Source organism: Cygnus olor, chromosome 3, assembly GCF_009769625.2.
Source record: "Cygnus olor isolate bCygOlo1 chromosome 3, bCygOlo1.pri.v2, whole genome shotgun sequence".
NCBI classification, from domain to species: domain Eukaryota; kingdom Metazoa; phylum Chordata; class Aves; order Anseriformes; family Anatidae; genus Cygnus; species Cygnus olor.
In genome coordinates this window covers 88,328,731-88,354,148 of record NC_049171.1, presented here as the reverse complement: position 1 = coordinate 88,354,148, position 25,418 = coordinate 88,328,731, and the positions used below count along the sequence as shown (strand labels likewise).

At 52.7% G+C, this 25,418-nt stretch overlaps 2 long non-coding RNA genes across 2 annotated transcripts; one reads left to right on the top strand and one right to left on the bottom strand.

Moving 5' to 3' along the window:
• Positions 1-4,813: 4,813 nt before the first annotated feature.
• LOC121067998 lies at positions 4,814-7,147 on the bottom strand. The gene is made up of 2 exons (XR_005818551.1): positions 6,733-7,147; positions 4,814-5,861 (listed from the first exon to the last, which is right to left on the bottom strand). It is a non-coding gene; the product is annotated as an uncharacterized LOC121067998 (long non-coding RNA).
• A 113-nt stretch (positions 7,148-7,260) lies between these two features.
• LOC121067999 lies at positions 7,261-15,302 on the top strand. Its single transcript, XR_005818552.1, has 2 exons — positions 7,261-7,319; positions 7,490-15,302. It is a non-coding gene; the product is annotated as an uncharacterized LOC121067999 (long non-coding RNA).
• Positions 15,303-25,418: the final 10,116 nt, after the last annotated feature.

The following is a 25,418-nucleotide window of genomic DNA, read 5'->3' as shown; positions in this document are numbered from 1 at the left end:
TCTCTGTAGCTAGAGAACACCCTAACGCATACCCCAGAAAAAGGGCTAAAGCTTCCCAAAATATGTGTGTTTTCCTGGCTAAGATGCAGAACAGCCAAGAGGAGGAGATTTATAAACTTGATATGAATCTTGTATTAAAACTGTCTGTTGAATTTGTACCATTTAAAACTCATGGTCACTGAGATCATTTCTACAGAACACCATTTATTTTATTCATTTTTTTTCTTCTGTTTATCTAACCCACACATGTAACTGGTGCAGGAAGTGCTGACAGGACATGACTCAGAAATACATACAAGCATATCCCTCTACATTTACGCAAGTAAATTCCCAAGGATTTGCTGCTGAGGATGGCAGCATTGCACTGGATGTAACAGGTACTTGTACGAAACATCCTTGGGGCCCTCTGAGCTCATGTAAACAAGCCCTCCATGGACACCCTGGGGCCTTCTACCGTGATGGGAAACAGTCATCTTTTCTCAGACATTGCCCTGTGACGGAGGACCCGACACCACAAGCCCTACCACTTACTGCTAACAAAAGGAAGGCACATGTTTTTGATGTTCCTTCTCCAACAAGGGATGTAAACCTCAAAGAAAACTCCATCCTCCCACAAACAAAGCATCTTTTTCCTAGGAAGCTGAGTATACCATAGAGGACTGACGTTAGTCACCTGTCTTAACAAACTGATGGAGGGTGGTGCGTTTGGGGCATGGGATGAAAACGTTACCATATGCTAGCTGACCCTGCACCAGCGAGCCAAGCCCGGCCCTGCCCGTGAAGGCTCTGCTGAACTTTATCTGCTATAAATGTGATGAATCTATTCAGCGTTAGGTCTGGTGGGGAACCTCCAAAAGCTGAGAGTTCAGCAAGGGGAAAGGAGAAGTGGATGAACTGCCAGAGAAGGGCCATCCCACAGCTCAGATAGAAGGGCACCAAGACTGCGAGCTCTGCAGGAGAGCAGGGAAGAACTGAAAGCTGGCCAAAGAAGAGCAAAGCTCCCTTATGGTCCTTTGGGACACTTCTTGGAGCTCATTATCAGCACCCTATGGCCGACTGCTGAAAGAGACAAATCCCAAATGACAACAAAAGAGAGAGATTCTGGGAGTTTTGAAACAAAGTCAGTTAAGGACCCCTGCATAGAGCTGAAGCAGGAAGAATACCGCCACAAAGGTATAGAAGGGGGCGCTGAAGAAGCTGACCCTAGCACCAAGTTGTGCAGAGCAGCACCATCAACTCCTTAGACAACTCCCACATGTAAGTATCATTCCTTCTCGAGGTCTGGTTGCCAAGGTCAGAGGTTCAGAGAGAAAAGGAACTTCTGAAAAGTAGGACATGAGGGTGGTAGAGCAAGCATGAAGCAAACATTTTCCTGCAATACATAACACCTCAGTTAGGAATGCTGGAGAACTGCAATGTCCTTCATGACAAGAACTAGTTAAACTTTACGCTCTTGCAACAAAAGCATTCCCATCTCACTGACCAGGAAACTGGATCACCGGCAGATTCCAACCGATGTTCCTGAATGTGGAAGCCTTAAATCAGATGTCTAAACAGCTTGCAGGCATGTTAGAAAGGGTCTTGGTCTTTCCAAGATGCTGCGTATCCCCATCTGTTGCTGGCTGAACAATTGCCAGCTGACCTACCTCACAGTTCACGATCACTAGCCTCTCCCCAAAGGCGTGGGTTTATTATCATTATTACTGATAAGAGAGCCCAGCTCATTCACTCCATTATCCCAATTAATTCCAAGGCTTGCAATGCTGTTTCCGTCTGATAAGTCAGACGAGCAGGCTGTCATGACTGCTCAAGACTTCCCCAAGTCTTCAGAGTTACCTCTTGCACAGATTTTTTTCCAATCCCAAGGCAGCAGAGTCATGCATGACTATGTGGGGCCATTTGATCCTATCACTTTCAAACAAACACCCCCCTGGAAATCAGGTGTTAGCACGCCCAAGCAAGAAAAATCTGTGTTCCAGCACTGTGGATGACTGTAGCAGAGATCTGTATTAACATGTCTTTGCCAGGCCAGAAGAAAATTCACAGATTTTTTTTATTTTATTTTTTTTTTGCTGTAAGCTAACTTTATCCAAACTTCTGTTTTGGATCATTGAATTGTGTGTTTGAACAAATCTTCTCCCTGCTCCTCTTACGGCATGACAGCGAGGAGCTTAAGTGACAGAGTTGATACTGTTTTGTTAGATAAAAGCACACAACTTTTTGGACATCAAAAAAGTGAGCCTTCATCACTTACAATGCATGTAGGAATTCCTGTCCATGAAAATACTAATCTTAACACTTTCCTAGTCTGTGTTAAATTAGTAGCATTCATATGCAGCACTTCAGGCCATTTACAAGGGGCACTTCCTGCAATCAAAAACATATGTCCCATAAATGGCCCAGTTCTGCCTAAGTTTGCTTTCCTAGAGCAGCTGGCCGCTCCTGAGAACACAAAGGAGAATATTTAAGCAAGTGTAGTGTTCGCTGATACCCGGGGCTGGCTGGGAAATAGAAATCCCTTCCAGCGAGAAAGAAAACAATAGTAACCGAGTTCCTTTTCAAGCAAAATACTAGACTGAAAAATCAAACCCGCTGTTTTCATTAGAGCTCCGCAAAAGCCAGGCTTCGCCAGGACCAAAAGGAAAACTGACGGCTTCCTGGCTGCAGCGGATTGCAGGTGAGCTGTCGGGAGCTCCCGGGGCAGCTCCCAGCCCTCCGGTGCCTCTGGCTGCCTCTGGCTGCTCCGCTGCGCCTGGGATTTCTGGTCCCCAGGGGAAGGCTGGGTGGCTGGGAGCTGCACGGGAAGGCAACCTCCGCGCGCCCGTCCGCAAGCGCTCTCGGCGATTATGTTTGCTCCTCGTGGAAAAAGAGCCAAGGATCCTTCAGTTTGATTCTCCCCGTGGAAATCTGCAATTTTCTTACAGAAAGTGCTGAGCTAGCGAAAAGGACATTTTCCATCGGAGAATTATTCTGATGGAAAATTTCCCAACTAGCTTTATTAATACCCTTGACATCGTTTTGTCATTCCTCCTATTTGTGTATCAGTGTCTGGCCACTAAACCAAATTTCTAGCCAGGGCTTTCATACTTATTATTCCCAGAGGCCATCATGTAATTCTTGGAGTACACTAGACCTGGGATTTATTACAGCAACTGCTCTGGTGCCACACGTTAGGCAACCTGGACATGTATTTCAGTACTCTCTTTCCAGCCAAGGAGGCTGGAAGAGGCTGTGTGCTAAGCCCATCTCCTCATCATATCATCAGATGCCTCAGCCAGGCCCGTCTGGCTCTCAGTTTCATGTTGCATCAGGGTACCTGTCACTCCACGGGTGCTCGTGGTGCCAGCCACTGCATCTCCTACCACAGTACCAGAGCAGGGACTACCCCAGAAAACCTTCTGGCTGTGTAACCAGGCTGCAACTGCTAAAACCGAAGCCAGTGTTTGATGATTTGCAGCCAGAGTAAACTTGTTTCCTCCTGAGATAAGCTGTGGCTCAACCGCTGACCTCCCAAGGCGATGCTTGGATCTCCTCGGGGATGTGAGCACAGGGCTGCAGGTCGATGCCAGCCAGCCCTAAGCGCGGGTCTTTTCGGTGTCCTACCCCAACAGCTGGCTTTCTGCACCAGTGTTTCAGGCCCGTGGGGAAGTGCTGCAAGCTAATTTTACAGGCAGCTTTTTGCTTGTTGATAATACAAAGTTCTTTGCTTCATCTGGAGCCTTGGTACATCATGTGGATCAACATTACTTCTGTCCTTTGTGCACTGGTCTATTTAGGGACTGTAATATTGTCTAGGTATTGGGCAAGACCCCTTGGTAATAACTGCCTATCCCCAGAAAGGAAGATAATTGTGACATATCTCGTGGTCAGAGCGCCTTGAGAATAACCCCAAGCATTACTGGTGATTTATGAAAATCATTTGCAAGTCCCACAGCACACAGCCGGGTCTTTGGAAAATTCACTTTTCCCTCATTTGCTCCACAACCGCTCTTGACAGCCACACCAGCACCTCTGCAGACATCCCTCGTTGTCACCTCCACTAACGCATACATTGTCTGCATAGCTCCAAATTAAACGTGCTTTGCAGTAGCTGCTCTGTGGCCCTCTCCCAAAACGAGGGTGAGGAAGCTCTCCTCACGCTAGTCTGTTATACTGGAGTAAAACCCCGTGTGCGTTATTCACAGGATGCTTCTTGTCATTATTCAGCATCCCCATCTGGCTGATAGGTTTTGCTTAGTCAGACCTAGGCAAAGGATGCCAGCCTTTTTTAGCTGTGAGCAGGGAAACACCACATCCTCTAAAGCCCCCTCTTCCCTCACCACAACCTCCCTCAGCAACCCAGGAGATCATCCCAAGTCCTGTCCATGTTATAGCCCTGCCCTTCTTCAGGCTGTCACGCAGATGGGGCCTCAGGAGAACAGTGGAGTCAAAAACACCCTTCTCCCTCAAGCAAAGCTTAATTTCCTTGATGTTTTGGTTCCGATATTGTCCCAAAAGACTTTCACCCAAAAGAGGTGACTGTCCCCCAAAGGGGAAAAAAAATAAACCCTTCATTTCAGGCTGTTTGATGCTGTTGCAACTCCCCATCACCAAGAGTAGCTGTATCCTTTGACACAGCAGTTCCTAGAGCACGTTTTAAGGGCAAATCAGCCTCAGTTAATAACCGTTTTTGGATTGCTTCATTTTGCATACCACATGCTAACCGCTCCCTTGACGCAGCATTTAAACTCTCTCCAAACTGGCAACACGCTAGTAATTTCCTTAGCCCCCCCACCTCCTTACCAACACATATTTAGAAATTGTTTCATTTTGCTGTTTTTCGTTTGTTTTTATTGCATTTTTCAGGAGCTCAAATGCATCACTACCACCACTGCCTTTATGGAGAGAGGGGCTGGGAAAATTTCCACCATCTCGGCAAGCGTTCCACCAGTTAGTTTAACAGCAGCTACTAGCCTGCGGTTTCCTCCTCGGTTTTTCAGCAGTCACGGTATTCCTGGATTATAATCCCACCCTGGTCACCATTTCTTGTTTTGCTTTCCTTCTCAGACATAACATGAAGAGCCACACGGTCACGGATGAGCGCGTGCTGCATACACACAGCAGCTTCTCCCACTACAGCCTGGCCACGAGCATGGAGCAAACTTTGCTTTCTCGTTTGGCACTTCAGCCTGTCTTCTTAACCATTTATTTGCTCCCTGCAGGCTGTGCAGCTCCAGGATGTAAAGATCTGGTTTGATTTAGAGTATCTGTGACCCGATTGCAGCACCGGTTGATCTCCGCATCAGCCGATGCTTTTGTGTTGTAAATCCTCTCTGGCTGGAGCTCGGGCACACAGGCTGTCGTGTGTAAGTGGTTGGAGGTGTTGCTGCAGCCCTGAAGGGCCATGCCATAACCCCCTTTACCACCAGCACAGTCTCTCCAGCCCCAGAGCACCACTTTTGGAGGGTGGGATGGGGAACAGATAAAAGGGTACCTTTTGGGAAGGGAGATAGAAGGACGGTCCAGGCACCAGACTGGGGAAAGGCATTTTTACCATCTCCCAGCCCCACTCTGTGTTCTGGCAGAGCTGTGGAAATTCACCTGCAGTGTTACATCATGAGGGCCTGGCTCAGAAAGCTGAAAGGGAAGAGGCTTCACCTCACCAGAGTCAGGCACTCAAGCACCAGCTGCGGGCGCAGCAGCATGGCTGGAAAGGTACTGAGGCCACGGTGACTCACAGGTAGGAGTCACGTCAGGAAGGGGATACCAGCTTGTATCGCCGTCCCCTCCCAGTTCGGTTTCAGTGGTTGCTGCTTGGCTCCTGCTGGTGGCATTTTCCATGCAAACTTGGCAGCGACAGCAGTGCCCAGGATTAGCTTCCTCTGCAGGGGGAAGGGAAAGGCAGGTGATACTTGGGGTCGTGCCAGGCTGATCCTCACACAGAAAGACAACCTGGCTCCCTCTGGGCTCCGCTGCTTTCTCTTGCCACGTCCCAGGAGGGCTTCCCAAAACCCAAGTACATTGCTCCTGGTGGCAGTGTTGCAGCCTGGACTGGCGTGATGCTACGGCAGTGAGGGGCATGGCAGGACCACCCCACCACGGCTGTCATGACCGGCTTGTTTCTGGGGCTCATCATCCCTCCCCGGTGTGCCCCTGCTCCCCCTGCCTTGCTCGGGCACCACACACACGCCAGACCTCCCAACAGCTGCAAACTCTCACTGCTTGTACAGAAAACAGCAGGCCAGCAACCTCCCTCTGTTTTCTTTTAGCTTAAATATGATAAATGTCAGAGAAAAGATGAGGAATTACTTTGGCCTGAGGTTCAGGACAGACAGCAGCAGATGTCAGGCCACAGGCAGATTTAGGGTGATGCCTTGCCTCATACTATATTAAAGAGCATTGGTGTCTTGCCCCAGGAAAGGGGTACTGCCACCTTCCCCAAGGCACCAGGTTAAGCATCAGATCTGCAGAGCCTCAAGGCTGCCTAACACAACACTGAGCTCAAAATCATGATTTAGCCTGGTGGAAGATGCCATGCAAGGAGCATCTGGCGGTGAGGGGCTGCAAATGGAGACTGAGGTACCCCAGCCACAGAAGGCTTCAGGAGCTGCGGGACACGAGTGAGGAAAGAGGCTTCGGACAGGATTAGCTGCAGGTGGGAATGAAGAACATGGGCTGAGCTGCAGGGAGGACATTTCCACAGCTGCTGTTTGCAATGTGCCTGGCTCTTGCCTCTGCTCGTGGTCTACTCACCCCTCACGAGCCACAGTTGTTTGTTTGTTTGCAGTGATTTCAAACCCAAGAGCAAAGCCTGAGCTGCCTGGAGCAGTGCTGCTGTCCACTCCCACCGGCTGACCTCACATGTGTACATGCAGGAGGAGGTATGTACACCATACAGCAGCCATCCAGGACCTGCTGCTTTAAACTCCAGCCATAGGTGTTGCATCAGGTTATGTAAAGTTCAGTTGCATCACGCACTGTTGCACAATGCAGCCTGCTCCTGACAGCGTGCCAGGCCCCGGCTTCATTCATCGATCAGGTCTCGTCGGCCGGAGCAAGCTGGTCAGGAGAAAGGTGCCTGCTCCTTGGGGTACCCTGCTGTGGAAGCCACCTCTTCCAGCTCACGACACCCTCCCAAAATGTGGGGGCAGAGCTGCCACCCAGGTCCCTGTTGCCATCATCACCAGCCATCATTATGACAGAACAATGGCACCAGGGCTCCATGAGAGTACAAGGCATGAGCTGCTCACCTGGCCACCCAGAGCAGGAACCATCTCTCCTCAGTGAGTTCCCCGCCACGCATCCCCTGGCGTTGTGGGAGCCAGCACCATCCTGCCACAGTAAGTCATCAAAAATGTGCCATTTCAGAGCCATGTGCCCATCCCACTGTTGGTGTCCCCATATGGTACCTTGTGCAGGTGGTGCCGGGCAGCCTGGCATGGCATTGAGCCCAGCTGGTGCAGCCCCTCTGCCTCCATCCCAGCTGTATTCGTGTCCCTGTGGTCTGCAGAAACCATCAGGAATGGGCCAGGGCACTGCACCAGCTTCAGCAGTTCAAGCCCTAGGCTGATGGAAAAGATGGAGATGGGAATGGCCCATCCAAAGCACCTGGAAATAAGAGAACATCAGGAGCACATCTGAAACATGAAGGGGTTTAGAGGCAGCACCTGAACACACAGACCCATCTCCAGAGAGCTCCCGGCCCCCACTGGGCTCCTGTGCATCTCCCCTCCCCGGACGTGCTGCGACACCCGTGGTGGCAGGCTTGGCGGTGTTGAGCTGCCAGTGGACTCATTGCTATTGTGTGAAATGCTCCCTTCTTGCCAAATGGCTCCCCTCCTCTGCTAGCAGCGCAATCCCGCGATGACCCACTCCAGGGTGCGGCAGTGCAAGCAGTGGCCCATCCACCAGGCTGAACTCGGTGGAAGCCCTGCGGCATGGGAGGGTCTCCTCTGGGAAGGGTGCGGGGGGGACCTACCTGCGCAGCGAGGTGCTCTGTCCCCCTCCAGTGGCAGAGGCCTTCAGGAAGCAGCAGCCAGGCTTCGCTCTCCCAGTTCACCAGGCCACAGCCATCTCTCGTGCTTTTGGCAGCAGAGCCTGGGCACTCAGGTCCTGCTGGTGGTGGCAATGCCATGTGTCGTAGCCGTGGTGGGCTCCAAAGCCATCAAGGCATCGTGCCAAGCAAGTCCCATCCAGGAAGATGCCCCGGCAGGACATCCTGTCACCCACAGGAGACCCCAGCCAGCCACGGCCTGGTTGTGTGCAGACCTCGATCTGCATGCAGAGCTGCGTGGCTGCAATATTTACTTAAGGAAGGTACAGTTTTTGCCTTTGGTTTCTTCCCTGCCCAAGATTCTATTGTTTGAAATGGTTGAAGGTAATTCACAGTATCTCTGTACAAAGAGCTACAAATTTTGTCAGGTGTATGCCATGCCTGCAGTTTCCTCATGGGGCTATAGCTGAGCAGGGGCATGGACTGGCTGAGAGTACGCCTACCAGTCCCTCCATGGGGAAATGTCCCAACTCTTGGAAGACCCCAAGAGAGCCCAGAACATCAGGAACCACCTCAATCATAGCATGAAGATGCTCAGGCGATTGTCCTAGAGCACTTGCTGGCCTGTGGACGACACAGCACAGACAGGCACAAAGCCCCATCCCCTGCAGACCCAACCACCTTTGGGCGGTGGGAATGTCCTCCAGGCTGGGCATGAACTTGGAACAGGTTGGGTGAAGGTGAGAGGTCTGGGAAGATAAGGGAGCCCGACGAGCTGGCAGGTCTGGTGTTTTCCCTCTGTGGAATGACAGGAAGAAAACACATCCACACCCGCATGACAGATTTCACCTCCAAGACATACACTAGCTACAGTGGGAGCACACGGTGGGGAAGGTAGGCACCACCAGGCCACAGCCCAGCTCACCATCATCTGATTTCCCCCTCCTAAATAGCACACGCCGGACACAGGCTGGCTTCATTGGGCTTGCTGAGGCCATTGAGTAGGAAGAGGGTTTAATTCCAGTCAGTCAGAGCTGAACTGTTTAAGATGTGAGGGCAGACTGGGCTGGGAGGAGGGCATGGGGAATTTGTTGGACCTACTGTGACCTCTACTGGCTTGGTCTGAAATTGGTGTGCTGGTTGGCCTGGGCTCTCCAGAGCGTGGTGGGAGCTGGTCCCCTTGCTGCAGGGCCTCTTGGAGTTCTCATGCTGCAGGCCCTGGGGACCTCTGCCCCCAGCACGGGCTTTGCCCTCATTCCCACTGCAAATGTAACGCAGCCCTCCAAATCACTCATCTCCAGTGGTACTTTTTGGGCCAAGTTGGGGCACCCGGGACCTTCAGCCCCACTACCCTACAGGCGCTAAGCTAAGCTATCTGCTGTGCTCTCCTCCTTTTTCCCCATGTCCCTTGCCAGACAAGTGCCTGCTGGGGTCTGCTATGGACAAGCCCCATTGATGTGAGCAGGACAGCTCCCCCTTTCCTAGCTGCTACCGCAGGATCTGGATCTGGGTCCGTTTTCTCCAGAAACATCACTGGTTCAAGAGCTTCCTGGCTGCTGGTTCCTGAACCCATGCAGCAATTTACCTCAGGGGCAGACAGATGACAATTTTTCTTCCATGGCAAAGCTGCTCCTGCCCCAGCCTCATGTTCCTGACCTCACACAGCAGCTTGTCCTTTCTCCTGCCCTGCCACCGGTGGTACCACTACATCACCATACATGACCACAGCACTGATCAGTGCCCTCCAAAACTCAGGCCCCCAGAAGAAGCTGTTGCATCACTTCTGTTTAGCTAAGGGTTTTGATCTTTTCTCTGCAGTCACAGAGCAGGAAGCTTTCTTTTTTAAAGGAAATCTGAGCTTTCAGTTTAATCCTGTGTTTTTAGGAATGCACGGATCTTAATCCAAGCCTGGAGTTTGGACTGTTTTAAATAGATGTTGTGTGACATTTCAGAGCTAGCTGCATTTAATTGGTGACCTAGAGTCTGTTGCCACAGCTTTGTATGAAGTTTTAGGTTATATTTTATGAAAAACACTAAAACACGCTCGCCCACATACGCCTCTCCAGCCCCTACATATAAAGAGAAATATGGGGAGAAGAGAGAGAGGCAAAATCATTTGCAAGCCAGTAGGGTTCTGAACCTTACTTTGAAAATCAAAACCAGAGACTCCTTGGTGGTGACGTATTAGATTGTCACAAACTGTTCCCATGAAAGACATCACAGAGCTAGTTTTGATCGAGTGTTTGTGTTTTTCCTACACGAGCTACTGCCCCTACAGCAGCACAAATGCTTCTCGCAGCAGAACTTCTCCAGCTTTCATCTTTCCAGCACAGTCCCTCCTGCAGCACTAGACCAGACTGAGTGGCTCATACAGCTTCAGTGGGGTTTGCACTCATTTGACCTCTCTTGTAATCCAAATACCCTTCATCCCAGTGAGCACACCTTCTTCTGGGCTGTTTGTTCCTGCTAAACATGGGACAGATTCTCACCAGTGCTGCAATATGTACTGAACAAACACTGTGTCGTGATTTAAGAATAAAATCTGGTGACATGAAAAACTGAGACATTTCCAGCCTCCTAGAAAACATTCCTGGGTTACAGGGATGTCTTTAGAAAAGCTGAGACACATGGGCACATGACACAACACCTCTTTATCAGCCAACCTTTGTCCTGACCCGTCAGACTGCTTCTCTCCCATATGACGTAGCATATTGACTGGTTGACATGCTCTTATTGTGATGCTTTAGGGAGAGCCCAGCCTTTCTTTAGCAAAGGGGATTGTCTGCATAGACGAGGAGATGTGGTTGGTACACGTCTGTTCCCTCCGATAGCTGACAGTGCCCCAGCAGACATTAGTGATAGCAAGGAACAAATGATGGTGAAAAACACAAGGCGGGAAGCTAATTTTTAGCTTTACATTACTTTTTTTGTTGCCAAACCATTCAAAAGATTCAAACTCTGATCTTTCACACCACTGTACTACATTGACATACATTTGTCAAGGACAGAGGTCTGCCCCAAGCAGCACATGGACCGAGACATCCAGATGAATGAATGGTACAGGGGGCAAAAAATGGGAGAGGGAGTTCCTAAATATGTGCCATGTCTCATTTGTGGGGCTGCTGAGTTATCCCAGGTAAGGCAATGTTTTCCCATTTGGTCTGAAAGAAAACTCGCACCATTGAGAGAGTTACAACGATTGCAGCTGTGAGAAAAGCTGCCCTGCGGTATCAGTCTTGACCTTGCTGAAGCAAAGCCCTCTGAGTCTGTGAGGCAGGGTGGAGTGAAGCAAGATAACTGAATGAGAAAGAGACTCCAACGCTCTCAAAACAAGAGACTCAACAACAGGTTAGGAGTGACTGAACAGGAAGCCAGTTGTGGGCTCTGCAGTGGGCTGTAGGCTGAATCCCCAAAGCTGGAAAGTTCCTTTCAGTGTCCACATAAATATTTCTGTAAGTTATTTTTAAGCATGTGTTTTGAAACTGAAATATATTTAGACTGGTTAAATGAAAATGTGGTTTACAGAAGGCTGCTTCTTTAGAAATTTCCCACGCTGGGGAGCCTAGTCTGCCGTGCTCAGCCCGTGCCCAGGCTGCCCAGTCCTGTGGGCAGCATTGGGTCAGAGGCAGGGGCTCCTCTCTGCACCAGGCAGCTGGGACCAGCCCCAGAACAAGCACAGGAAGGCTGGGTGTTGTTTCCATACTGTTCTGTGGTCCCAGCCTGCGAGAGTGGGTTAAGATGTGGTGCAGCATGTGAGGAGGGCCTAGGAGGAAATCCTGGATCTGAAGAAAGCAAACCTTCTCCTTCCTGTGAGCTGCAGCCAAGAGACTTTCCCAGGGCGCAGCAGGGGTCACGATAGCCGTCTCTTCCCAACGCAACGCAGAGCTGGGGTCCTCGTCACGTGTGGCCGGATCCCACAGCACTTGCCGTGGAACCAGGATGTTGCTTTGGCCAAGGTCCAGGCTGGCCGGCACTGTTTTGTAGAAGCTGGGGATGGAAAAACGTTTACAAGGTGGATAGTGCAGCCCCTCTGCCCGGTGGGTGGAGATGCTGCCCACATTTCTTGTCAAGGACAGTGGCATGCCATGGTCTGCCTATCTCTTCCTTTGAAGTAGCTTTGATGGGTGCCAAACTTCTTCTCCTTGCTTATCCCAAGCTGTTCTGCAGTGCTGCTGCCTACATGGAAACAGTTTTCTGTTCCAGCCCAGAGAGCACTGTTTTGCAGTGGACGGTGATGTCCTCATACCTGTGCTTAAGCCTGAAAGAGAAACAGTTATCTATGTCCTGGTTCATATAAAATAATGCTGGGAGTGGCACCATGTGTAAAAATGCCTTTTCTTCCATATCGCTTTCTTGCTTTTTGCATTATCCATCCATCTTGTGAGCAAAATTCTCAAAAGCTTTCCCAGTGGACTTCAACAGGCTGGGTTGATTTAGGAAAAACCTTTTGAAGCTTCTCTGCTCTAGCCTGCACAGTTGGATTGCTTTTGGGGGGGAGTTCTGGGAAGTGCACATCCAACAAAACCTCTTTCCAGGACTCTGATTTTCTTTTCCAGCTTTTATAGATAGTCCAGCTGGAACAGCAGAATCATGTATGCTATAGTTTAGAAATCTGACCTAGTTCCTTTAATCCGTGCTAACCACAGGAGCTCTCAGAGGGCTCAGCATCAGTGCACAGCCTCGCCAGGTCACTTGCAACACAGGCTTTAAAGAAACAGCTTTATGCAAGAGTAAAAACATCCTTTGATCGCTGTTAAATTGACCAAAAATAGGGGGCAGGGGGGCTTTGAGCTTAAACAACAGCAAACTTCAAATGAGTTTGGTTTCTTCTGCACATGAATGAAAGCTAAACTTCAGCGATGCAGCCTGCATCACCCATCAGAGTAGGGGAATTCCAGAAAACTGAGTGAGAGATGTATCTGGTAAATACAAATAGAGGATTAACAACAACTGACCCAATGGCAGGACCCCAATCAAGATGCTGAAATGAAATACAGAGCTTACAGTAAGTCCCAGATTCCCTCCCTGCTCCCCTGCATATCCCCAGTGCATCATTCCCCATTGCTATCTGTGGAAAGGCAGCCAAGGGGGTGGCAAGACAGTGGAAGCGTTATTAAATCCCAAAGCAAAGCAGTGCTGCTACTTTTCCCACCCGCATCACTGTCCTTTGAGGTCCAAAGCCATCTCTCTGAACACCATTTCTCCTCACAAAGTCATCAGCCAGGCACTTTCTCGCTTTTATTTTTCCATAATGCACAGGAGGGCTTCATTTTTTTCTTTTTTCCTTTTTCTTTTTTTTTTTTCCTAAGTGAGGGGCTACTGCCTGTAATAAAGGAAGGCTGAGAAAGCCCCTTCTAGGGCGTTCTTTTCTCAGGGTAAGCAGAGGTGTTTATAAACCATATTCGCAGCCTGCTCGGAGCCTGGTCTCTTTGCAAGCTACTCGCGTCCAACGATGATAGGTGCCACACAAAAAGTCAGAGGAGGAGCAGACCTGCTCTCCTTCTAGTTGAAGCCAACGACAACATTTCTTATCCTAAATCACCCTCATCTTTTCCCTCTCTCATTATAAAAGCGCTTTCCCATGCTCCCAGCCATTCTCAATAGCAGTGCCCCAGCCCCCTCTGTTTCTTTTTTACCAAGGCTGTAGACTATATTCCCTTCCCACGAGAAAATGCCATTATAATGCTTGCTACTTTTTTTCCCCCCTTCCATCCCACTCCCATTTCTGTTTTCTTTTGACCCACGCTGGGAAGAGCTTTCGACCCAGCCGTGCCCACCGATACCGAGCCTCCTGGCCAAGCAGCTGCAGCTCATCTGAAACACGGTCCTGTGAAGGATTGGTTGGACTGGCTCCTTGTCATGCATCTTCCCCAAGCTTCAGTAATGCTGAGCTCTGGCCACCGTGAACACTCTTATCCACTCACCCATCTGTGCTGAGCCTTCCCAAAACTCCCCACAGCTCCTCTGTGGGCTTGGTTTTACTTCTCTGGACCTCGGAGGCCAGATGTTCCCACTGCCCTCTTCACTCCTCCATCACAGCAGAGATAACAGCTTGGGGAGGAAACCTCTGGGCCTCGTTGCTGATGTTTAAAAATGGCCTCTTGCTTCATATGTTGGACGCAGCCTCCATCTTGCAAAGCATCCCAACAGCAGCCGCATGCTTGTCTCACCGCTTTGATCAGGCCTGTCGAGGAGAACGCTAAAATGTACAAAAAGGACATTTGTTAAGATCAGCTATAAAAATTTAAGAGGTGGCCAGTGCCTGTCCTGTGCCAAAATTCCTCTTCATCCAGCTCTATTCTGTGCAGGGAAATATTGCAGGATATTTGGGGGGGAGGAGGGGGCGGTGTTTGTTTTGCTGGGTTTTAGGCAATGGGAATTTTGCTTTTCTTTCCCAGAATTCACGTGCAGCTGAAGGGGCTTTCCAGAACAAAGCCTATCCCGCATTATAGTGGGCCAAGCGGCACTCTGGCTACACAAAAGCAGAAATAATAACAATAATCTGCATAACGAGATCATTCAAGATGGGACAGGTAGGCAGAAGGAAAGGCAGATGAGTTTCAGGCAGGCTTATAAACCCTCCTGTCTTTTAGTACCTGACACAAAGCTGGCTACAAGTGCCCATGCTGGTAGCTCCATGCCACCCAGCTGCTGTGAGGGGCAGCCCCGACGGCCCCATGCGCAGCCAGACCCCGCACCCGATTTCTTCCACCTCCCCCTTTTTCAAAGGGTCCTTTCTTGTCCCTCCCGCCACCTCCCCATTTCCACGCGTTGCCAGCATTCAAGGCAAATATTTCTCCCAGCCCCGGCCAGCTCTTCCCCCCGCCTTGCTTTTCGGAGGCCCCTTTATCAGGCAAGGCCACGGCGAGCCAGGCAAACATTACCTCAGGGGCACTGTGAATCGGGGCTGGGGGGTGTGAATAGGTCCCAGGCATTCCCTCCAGCCTCTTCCCTTTCCTATAGCAACCACGTCTGGAGCCGGCAGGTCACACAGCCCCTCCGTTGTGCAGCCGGGGGCCGGGGGGGCCGGGGTTTTGCTGCCCCGTCTCTGAGCAGGGGACGGGGCAAGCTACAGTGATACGGCCTCCACATGCTCTCTCTGCCTCCACGTGATGGTGGCTTGGGATTTTCTGGGCCAGAGGCTGTGTCTTCATATCTAACAGTTCTGGATGGGCTTTTTCTTCATGAGTTCATCCAGTCGTAGTTCAGATTGTCAGCACCTGACACATCCCAGTGCTTCACCAAGGGTTGTGTGAAGGACTAGGCCCCTTCTCTGCTTTTGTACGCTGTGACACTGCCTACCCCTGTTGCCTTAAATAAACTGAAATAATTACCCACTAATTGGGTAATTTTCCTTCTTGGAAGCGTGGTGGGATGATCCTGTCTATCCAGGATAACAGAGCAGACCTTCTGACTCCAGGCTTCTGGCAGGACACTGGGTACCCCCCCACCCCCCATGACTGGTGACATGGGCAGGCGAGCTCGGTCCAATCTTTCTCTGTCACACCCAGGTGTGGCAGGGTTTGCTGCCTTGCCACTGCCAGACCAGCCACTCCTGGAGCTGATACCACACTGGACTGCCCTTGCAGATATTCCTGCAGTGTCCACCAGCATCACAGCAGCAGTGTTTGCACTTAGGCCATGGTTTTGGCCACCTTTACTTCACTCCCCTATTCCATCCTCTGCTCTAAGAGCCCTCCCCCAGGAGCCATTTCAGTCACTGGGACAACAAACCCCTGGCAGAGGATAGCCATCCATGGGTGCAGTGACCTCGTTGGGCTCAGATGAGCCCATCAGGGAGCTCCGAGTCTAAAAACAGAGACAGTGAACAGGGATTTGTGTTTCACATTGGAAGGTAGGATGGATCGTAGACAAGTGGACATGAAACGCACCCTGCTCAGGCATCAGCAGCACTATCTGGGAGATATCAGTCTAAGCCCCTCTGAAAACATCACAGGAAAGAGCTCCCATTTCATCCTTAGTTAGCTTGCTCCATAGTTAGAAAGTTTTTCCTAATATCATACTTCAAATATTCATGGATGCTTACACGTGCTCAGCCTCATACCAACTGGAGCTTTTTCAGGACCTGTGGTTTTACTCCTAAGTATAGAGGGAAACTGCCCATTTGAATTCTTGTCTGCTTCCAAAATGAGTGTGTTGTGGCTATTTTATGGACAATTTTTTTATGTCACAGTAGTAGCCACCAGGCACTGGGAATTGTACAGATTGAGAGGAGAGCGTGGTCTTCCCAAAACTCTACATGATTCATGGTGAATTAGGACACTGACAAAAGGTTGGTAGCAGGCAGCAGCACGCCAGGAAGGTGATAGTGATGGTGACTAATATCCTGACAGTCAGGAGCTGTTTTGGCTCCTCTACCCACGCCGGAGACCCTCCATCACTCTTGTGGTTTCACAGTCATATATTCCACTTTCTAGAAAAGCCTTTGCTTTCCCCCAAAGGCTTGTGCAAGGCCCACCCAAACAACGGAAGAAACTCACTGACCAGAGGAAAACTGATTGCACCCAAAGTGCTGACACACGCACCGCACAACCCAACCCACAGCTGAGCCCCAGCGTTTTTTCTCCACTCCTGGGCTCTCAGGAACTTCACAGCTCAGCAGCAGGATGGAAATAACTGAGATAGAAGCATGTTTTTAAGTTGATAGAGCCCTTTGAACAAGTTACTACCTCCTCTGCTGGTTGAGTGAGAGAGAACAGGGTTTGTCGTGAGATTATTTGGGATGAAGATAAAATATCTGCCGCCCGCTTCTGGTTCAAGGATGGGGAAATCCCCCCTTGCTCTTTCGGCAGAGATGCACACAGCCCTCTGGGTCTATGCCCTGGCCTTTCTCCTGCTCTGTGACAAGGAGCCATCCTTCACCCCACAGCCCAATGTCCATGGCCATTCCCACCACACAGCGAGGCTCCCACCTGCCAAGTGATGGAGAAAACCAGCCCTCCAGCCATGCAGCAAGTGCACTGCCAGCCATGTCACAGGGAGGAGACTGAAAGACAGCAAAGAGCAGGCTGTTGGTCACAGGAACAGCTTGTGGAGCCCACAGCCTTCTCCCCATGGGCCTCTGAGGGCTTTGGGAAAGAGGGATGATGAGAAGGAATGGATCCTGTGCCAGATGATGTGGCCTGGCAGACCCCTGGCTGGGGACAGTCATCCCAGCTCCATGGGATGACGTGATGGGGTATGGCAGCCCCACATGCACGGTGAGCTACCAGATGTTATGGCAGGCTTCAATATGCAAGTTCAACACAGAAATACCCTCTGGCCTCACCTTGACCAGCTCCAAAGCTGGGTACTGCCCCAACCCAGGGTCATCATCTGGGGCAGCCAAGCCAGGACCACCTGCATCCCTGGGGAAGGGTTTGTGCTGGCTCTCAACACCCAGCAAGGCCAGCCATCAGTGCCAAGATGGGCTGAGCACCGCTGCACCGATAGCCCTGGCATGTAAAACCACCCACATTCCTTCCCCCGACTCCAGGGCAGAAAACCAGGCACTGCCTGGCAGCTGGCTGTGCTATTTGTGGTTAGGATCCAGGCCAAACTGGCGGGTTTGGTGCTTTGGTCCCGCCACATTCACAGTGCAGCAAGGAGAACGTGCTGCTGATGGGTCCCCGGTCTTGGCCCCAGAGGCTGCTCACCGCTCCTTCCACCCAGAGACCTTGAAAAAGGAGCTTGGTGGAAAAGGCAGCTCCCATCCCCACAGCCAAAGGGGTCTGGTGGTGGGCTCTCTGTCTCCACCAAACCCAAAGGCTCGGCAAGGGAAATTATCAGGAGTCTTGAACTGGCAGATGATGCTGCATCTAAAAACAGAGGTGGCACCAGTCACAACATGTGCCCTAAGCCCCGCAGAAACTTTACATATCCCATACGTCTTTGCCTCTTCACCAGGTATTCCATGGAGGAACAAACACGGATCTGAGGTTAAAGCATTGGGATCAGGACTCCCTGCTCTGCGTGCAGAAGGCACATCCCTCCTTGATTCAGTTTCCCCCTGGGAGCCGGGGCTGAATGCTCACTTTCCTGGAGTGGTAGGAAAAATGCTCACTTTTTCTGGGGCGGTAGGAAAAGAAAGCTGCTGATGGCTGTGTAGGCATCATCCTCCGTGCTTCCTGAAGGGGAGCAGGTTGACGCATAGCTCATAAGTCAAATTTGCAGCTTAATTAAAGTCAAAGACAGGCAGGAGAATGGCAGGGATGCACTGGCCAAAGGCCACTTATGCTGCCACCCCCATGTGTGCAGAGCCTCAGTTTGAGGCATCTGTGCCTCTCTGGGGACACATCTTCTGCTCCCAGACTGTGGGCAGAGCCCTCTCATTCCAGCTACCTCCTGCCCCCAGCCCTGCAATTGCCTGTGAATTAGGAGCTATTCTTGCTACTTCTATGGAAACCCAGAAGTTCCCAGAAAAGGCACTTCTGAAATATATATATATAAATCTCTGCTAACAGGAACCTTCGGCAATGCACCCACCTTTTTCTTCCTGCCCCACTGCCACCCACTCTAAGCAGAAAGAGCAGTGGGTGGCATTTACAGAATATCTCCCTGCTGACAAGCAGAGGCAATAGGAAGATGGCCCAGCTACCAGAGTGGGAAATGCAGTGGTCTACAAGCACTTGGCTTCAAACTGAAGTGGTTTATTTCTGGTAACTCAGCCACAGCAGCTTCCAGTAACGCTCATAAAGCTCCTTTCCGCTCGGGTGATGGTGGCTTCCAAGGGCCATCGCAGCTAATGCTCTAGTCTGGCTTCCTTCAAAGCACATTGGTGGATGCCTGAAGTCAGTGAGGGAGCTGAGGCTGCCCAAGATCCCACACGGGGAACACCATAGATTTCCTAACAGAACCCGTGAGGCACTTTTACACTCTGAGTAGTGACGAGCCAACCTCAGATGGTCTGGCCAGCATCCACACGCTTGGAGAATTAGGGGACAGGGTGGCTAATGAAGACTGACTGTCCCTGTCCTTCCTAAGATCTGCCTTATCCGGACAGGGAATCCCAAAGCCCCGCTCTGAGCAGGCTGCTCACATCCCCTTGCTCCCACCAAGCCCAAGACTGGGCAGGCTCAGATGGGAACAGCTGCGGCTTTCCCTCATATCTGCTATTGCTCTGATGAAGCCTCGCATCTGCACTGCCCCGTGGGGAAGTTGGGATGTTGCCTAAAACACTTCTGATCAGGAGCTGCAGGAACAAAACCACAGCACATCAAAGCCCAGCCTTGCCCAGAGCTGTTGTACAGCCAGATGCAGCAGCTCGGTGCTGTAAAAATGCCACCAGAGCCACACCAAGGTGGAGCAAGGGAGGCTGAAGAGGGCATGGTCCAGCCAGCTACCACTAACCCTTCTCTCGCCGTGCCAGACCTGATCACCGGCTCCGAGCAGACTGCATGGGGTTTCTCCTGACTGCAGGGGCCAGCTCCTCACCGCTGCACTCAGCCCAGACCCTGACCGAAGCTGCTGCAGATCCTGGCTTCGGTGGCTAACCAGCACCACCTGGGGCACTTGATGGAGCAATTGGCAAACGCTGCCCGTTGGTCATTAAAGATACGACATACGTCCTGCTCTTTAGTGTTCGGCCAGCTTCCAGGGTTGCACAACAACTCCTTTTATCTGCCTGGAGTTTGGCCCCTTGGCATTTCAGCCTGTGCCCCCTTCTCCCGAGGATGAAAGCCGCGACACATGGAAGCCTCTCTGGGTTTCCCTACACAATCCACTCCAGGACCACACCGCCCCTTTTTTCCCCTCAAGCTATTGGCAAGGCCACAGTGCTCCCTTGCTTGAGGCTGCATGCTTTTCAAACGGATCCCTGTTTCGCCTCCTTTCCTGTCATTTCAGAGCTCAGAGCTGGTCATGAGGCTCTTACGAGGGAGACAGCACAAGGACTGCGGAGGATGAAGCAGCGATGAAACCCAAAGCCCCTGCCCACACCGAGCACCCCCAACGGGCAGCTTCCAGCCCACGGTCTCCTGAGGCTGTAGCAAAGGGAGAAGGAAGTTCGGTCACAGCTGATGTGGAAACAATGGAGTTCAGCCCAGAGCACGTTACCCCCCCGCTCCCTCCGCCTCAGGGCTTTCCTTGGGGCAGTCATTTTGACGACTGAGCGTATCTCTGAATTCCCTGCCAAGTTTCAGTCACGGGGATGGATAGAGAGAGAAATACATATAGTGAAGGGGAAAGGGGAGCGAGGCAAAGGGAGGGGGAGATACGTTATCTCCAGCTTGTCAGCTGCAGAGAGAAGGGCAAGAGAAGTGACCTGTATTAGCAGTGGACGGCTTCTCCTCGAAGCCAGCCAGGGACCAAAGCTGGGCAGGAAGGTGAGGTGCTGCAGCAAGAGAGACACACAGCCCACGGGCAAAGAGCCCCCGTGGCAAGGCAGAGGAAGAGCACCCACTGCAACACACAGCTCCAGCACATGGCATTTTCCAGTTCGAGGCACCTTCCCTTCCCACTTGTGCCTCTGCCTTGCTGCTCTATATGTCCAAGGGAACATACCCTTTCCTTGGCCATCTCTTACCCCGGACCAGGATCCCCCTATGCCTGCCTGGGCTAAGACCCCTTGGTGGGATCTCAGCGCCTCCCCCACTCATGCTTCTCCACCTCTGCCTTCCCTGGGGCTGCTGCCCCCTCCCCGCATCAGTGGGGGTTCCCCATGAACAAGCCTTGAACTCGCCACATCCTCTGGCAGGGACCAGATTCCCCCTGGCCGTGCTGGAGGTGGCCTCCCTGGGTCAGGCATCTCTGTGCAGGAACAGGGCAGCAAAAGCTTTTTTTTATTTTATTAAGGAGAGGAAAAACAAAACGCAGAAGCTGGCAGAAATAGAAGACTTAGTGGCATCTGCAGTGTCACCTCTCTGTGCAGAGCCCTTTGTGCCCTCAGTTCCATGAATAGCAGAAGATATTAGGCATTAATATTAATATCAGAGCTTTGATTATTGTTACTAATAACACAGTTGATAGCAATAAGCGATGCTGTTTGTGGCCTGGAGGAAAACCTCTCAGCACATCTAGAGGAGAGTGAAGTCATGGAGAGGACAAGGAGCTCCCACCCCTCCCCGTACGACACACAAGGAAATTTATGTTCGCACTGTTCCCCCGATTTTACTTAACCCTACAGTGCAAGACCCCTCTCCAAACCATGCCAAAGCGCCTCAATCCCTGCTCGCGGGGCCAAGCCCTGGCGGCAGCGCCAAGCTGGCCGGCGAGCCCTGCCAGCGGCCAGGGAGAGGAAATGAATCCCCAGGCCCTTCGGCCACAACGCCTTTAGAAGCTAATGGGGAAACTTTATTAAAAAATAATAATGGCGATAAAAAGGAGACAAGCAACCCGCCTTGGAAGCCGTTCAACTGCGAGCGCCGTGAGCACGGGAGGCCCCTTTCGAAGGCAAACACCAGCCGGCCTCCCCTGGCCGCGCGGCGCGGCGGGTCGCAGCCATCGGCCCTGCTGAGATCCAGTGCCGGATCGCTTCTGATCAAAACCAGCCCCCGCCGGCTCTGCTGGGAATGAAACGCATCCTCTCGCCGCCTTTTGCCAGCATCGGTTCCTGCCTGGCTGGCGATGAATGAAAGCGTTTTGCAGGAGCTGCCGGTGCCGCTCCCCAGCAGTTTTCCTCCCTTGCAGCCGTGGATTCTCCAGCGCCTGCCTGAGGCTTGCCCAGCAGTGGGATCGGGATCGTCCTAAAAACCCTCTCCCACCCACCCCCTCTTTCTTCCCCTGGGACGTGCCAGACGAGGTGACACTGCAGCCCCTGGGGATGGAAACCACTGTGTGCATGCTGTCCTTCGCGCCGAGCCTGTCCATCCATCCATCCTCTGCTCCCCTGCACACGGGTGGCTCACCAAGCACCCACGCGAGATGGCAGCAGGAACAAGCCAGCCTCCAGGAGGCAAAGACACCTTCCAGCGAGGTGTTCCTGTCGGGACAGGAGCGGGCTCATCAGCCTGAGTCATGCCCAAGACGACCAGCCCCCAGCACACCTCGCTGCAAGCACAGCCAGTGCTGGGACAGAGCGTGCCAGCTCAGGTGCCTCACGCACGTAATCCCCTGCAAGCGGCCGAAAAAAAAAAAAAAGGAAGGGAAACTATCAGATTAAAGAAACCACAAAACCTGTCCCTACATCTCCCCATCCCCGCCGTCTCTGGAGGGGACCGATAGGAAACCAAACATCCTGTGCACACACAGCGTATCGCGTGGCGGGGACGCGGCTTATCGCCTCTTTCCTCTCCCAGTCTGCTGCAGCTCCCCGGGCCCAGCTCCACGTAGGGAGGAGAGGTGCCAACAAGCCGCCAGCTCATGCCGACCTGCTCACTCACCCCAGGAAGGACAGAGAGCTGCAGCCATGCTGCTGCAAGCCCAGATGCCCCCCAACACCTTGCCTGTCCTGGTGGAGATGCTACACCAACAAAAAAAAAAAAAAAAGCAAGTCATCAGGATTCCCCTTCCCCATGTAGCCTTGATCTGCCCTGCAGAAGGCCCAGGGCAGGGATGTTAAAGCACCCCCCATTCCTGTGTGTAAGATCCTGCCTCAGGCAACCAAAAGCTCCTCCTGCCTCTCCCCCTGCTCCCCAAGCTCTGGGAGATTGCCATCAGCCTCGGGTGACCCTGGATTAGCCCTCGCCACCCGCCAGGCTCGAGCTCTCCCCCATCTATTGGGAGCCTCTTCCCTCCCCAAGGGGGACCTGGCTTTCCGGACCCCCCTGCAAGTTTGCCAGGGATGCTGGGGCAGCACCAGGGGTGGTGGGACCCCCATCCGACAGCCCGTGACACGCTAATCCCAGGATTAGCCAGAGTTCAAAGGTTAATTACAAAGGTGTGGAGAGGGGAGGAGGGGGAAGAGAAGAGGCCATGGGAAGACCCAGAACAACTCTTCCATTTAAGAAGTAATCCTGGACGCAGGTTGGCTGCGTTTTCAGAAAGACAGTGGGAAGAAGGCAATGCTCTGTGAGGACATGATCCCTCGCCTGGGGCCAGAGGGGCTGGTCACCCCAATTCCTGACCCGCCTCTGGTCCGCCACCGAGCATGCACCAGGACCCAGCCCGTAAAACTGGCACAGCCTTCCCACAGAGGTGCGAGGCAATTAAACCTGCTGGAGACCCCGCATGGCTCCAGCACAACCCAGGCCATGCAGGAACATAAACTGGGGACGTGCAGGGCAGATATCTCGGCAGGAGGGCGGCAGGATTTACGAGTCTTCCCACCCAGTCTGATTTCTCAGACATCCCCGCAGCACAGAGAGGCACCACGCAGGGAGACCTGAACAGGCTCCCAGGCTGCAAACAGCGTAAACGCTTCAACCTCAACTCATTATCAGCAAACATCACTAATTCGCTCCAGCACAACCGTACTAAGTGTGGTTTTCTGGCTTCCAGGCCACGAAGCAGCTATCTCCACAGGACACAGCTCTGGATTAAGTAGCTGTATCCACCCGAAGAGAGATGCCCAGGTGCTCCGTGGGGCAGGAGCAGCCCCTGTGCGATCCACCAAGCCCTGCTGATCCCAAAAAGGGGCATCGGGGGCCCCTCCGGGCAGGGGCTCCAGGCAGCAGCCCCCCGGGGAGCCGATGCTGTCGGCCCACCAACAGGTTCCTGGCGTGCCCCTCTCCCGCCCCATCACCACCGCGTCCCCAGGGATTTCCTCGGAGATGTCATTAGTCAGAAACAGCGGCATGCGACCGCACATCTGGAAGGAGTTAGATGACGAGAGCCCCTGCCAGCTGTCTCCGTTTAGGTTTGTTCATACTTGGAAGCGCTGTGCAGCGTGATCTGTAAAATAAAAAGTTGCGCTGATTGACATGAGCCGAGGGTTTCCTCCGAGACACTCCCTGCCCCCCTCGCCTCCGCCCGGGAAGCCAGCATCAGTGCTTATTACATCCCGGACGCCGGCTGCATACAGCGGAGGAGGCCGTGCAAGAACCACGAGGGCGCTGCAGTTAACCATCGCCTTTCTTCTTGCCAGAGCACGACCGGCCCCAGCAGGGACAGGGGGTCCGTGGGCATGTCCCCCCGGCTGGCACCAGGGCAGCCCTGGTGACACCGCCGAGCCTTGCCACCCAAAGGGGGCCCCGCTGGGAAGCCCAGACCCGTCTCTGGGGGCTTCAACCCCCTACTGGGTGCTGCAGCACAGAGGGACCTGGGGGAGTGTGCCTTTCCGTCACCATAGCTCAGGTAACCCTCACCCGTGAGTTTAGCAGGTACCTGCCACACCACCGAGCTCAGGAGGGGCTGCAGAGCTCGCTGAAGAAGCGCATGGAAAGCTCAGGGACCTCCCATTTCTACTCCTCGCACCAGTTTCCCACCTGAAGCTGTTTCTGCAGCTCTGCCTCTGGGCGCAGCAGAATCGGAGAATGGTCTGGGTTGGAAGAGACCTTCAAGATCATCCAGTTCCAACCCCCAGAGATTTACAACCCCAAAATCTCAAACGCAGATATCTGGCAATGTCCAAAGTCAGTCAAAGGAGGCTATCAGAAGAGCAGTGTCAAAGCTTCACCAATTCTTAATGGGTTTGTCAACAGCCTTGGGATCAGCTGTTCCCAATCTGGTAATCCCAGTCCCACACACAGAGCCAGGGGCTGCCGGGAAAACAGCTGATCCATTTCAGGATCCCTGGGGTTGGATCCTTCCCATGAAAAACGAAGCGGGAGCAGGATGGGAGCTACCAACCGCTGAGATGGAGCCCTACGCCCCAAACAAAAGGACGGTGCTGTGCCAGGATGCGGCAGGGCGGTGCGGAGGAGTGATGCTGGGAGCAGACGGACCCCCACGAGAGCGCTGTGTGTCCGCACAGCCGTGCACAGCCTCCCTCTGCTTCCGCAGGGCACGTGCGACCTGCCCAAAAGCAGCGAGGGGGGCTCGCAACGGAGCCCGGGCTATCGCCTCATCTGTGTGACACACGATCTCCCAGCAAAGCTGCCAATGCTGGGCCCCAGCCAAGGGCTGGCGTTCCTCGGGACATGTCTTCAATTAATGTCTTTTCTTCCCCATTTTTGTTTAAAATTGGGGTTGAGCTGCTTCTAAACAGATGTGTTGGGGCAGCCAAAATATTTGCCTTTCTGCTGGCTGCTTGTTTGGCATCCGTGCACGGCCGATGCCAAAATATTCCTTCCTCCCTCCCACCCGCAGCGAGTGAGATGCGGTTCAGGGGAAGGGGGTGGGGGGGCACCCTCCTTTCACACACCCAGAGAGCCAAATTCAGCCAGTTCCCTGCTGCCCCCACGTCTTACCTGCAACCCAGGCATCTGCCACACTGGCTGGATGCTGCGGATGCGAGGCACCGCACGGAGGGCTCAGCACCAGATGGGGCATCCGTCCCTGTGCTCGCTGTGGGGACAGACCCCGCAAAACGCAGCCAAGCCCCCCAGGGACTCCCACCCGCCCAGGGATGTTCCCAGAAGCACGGCTGCACCACCAGCCCCCTGCTACGATCCCCCCGGGTGCTCCCAAG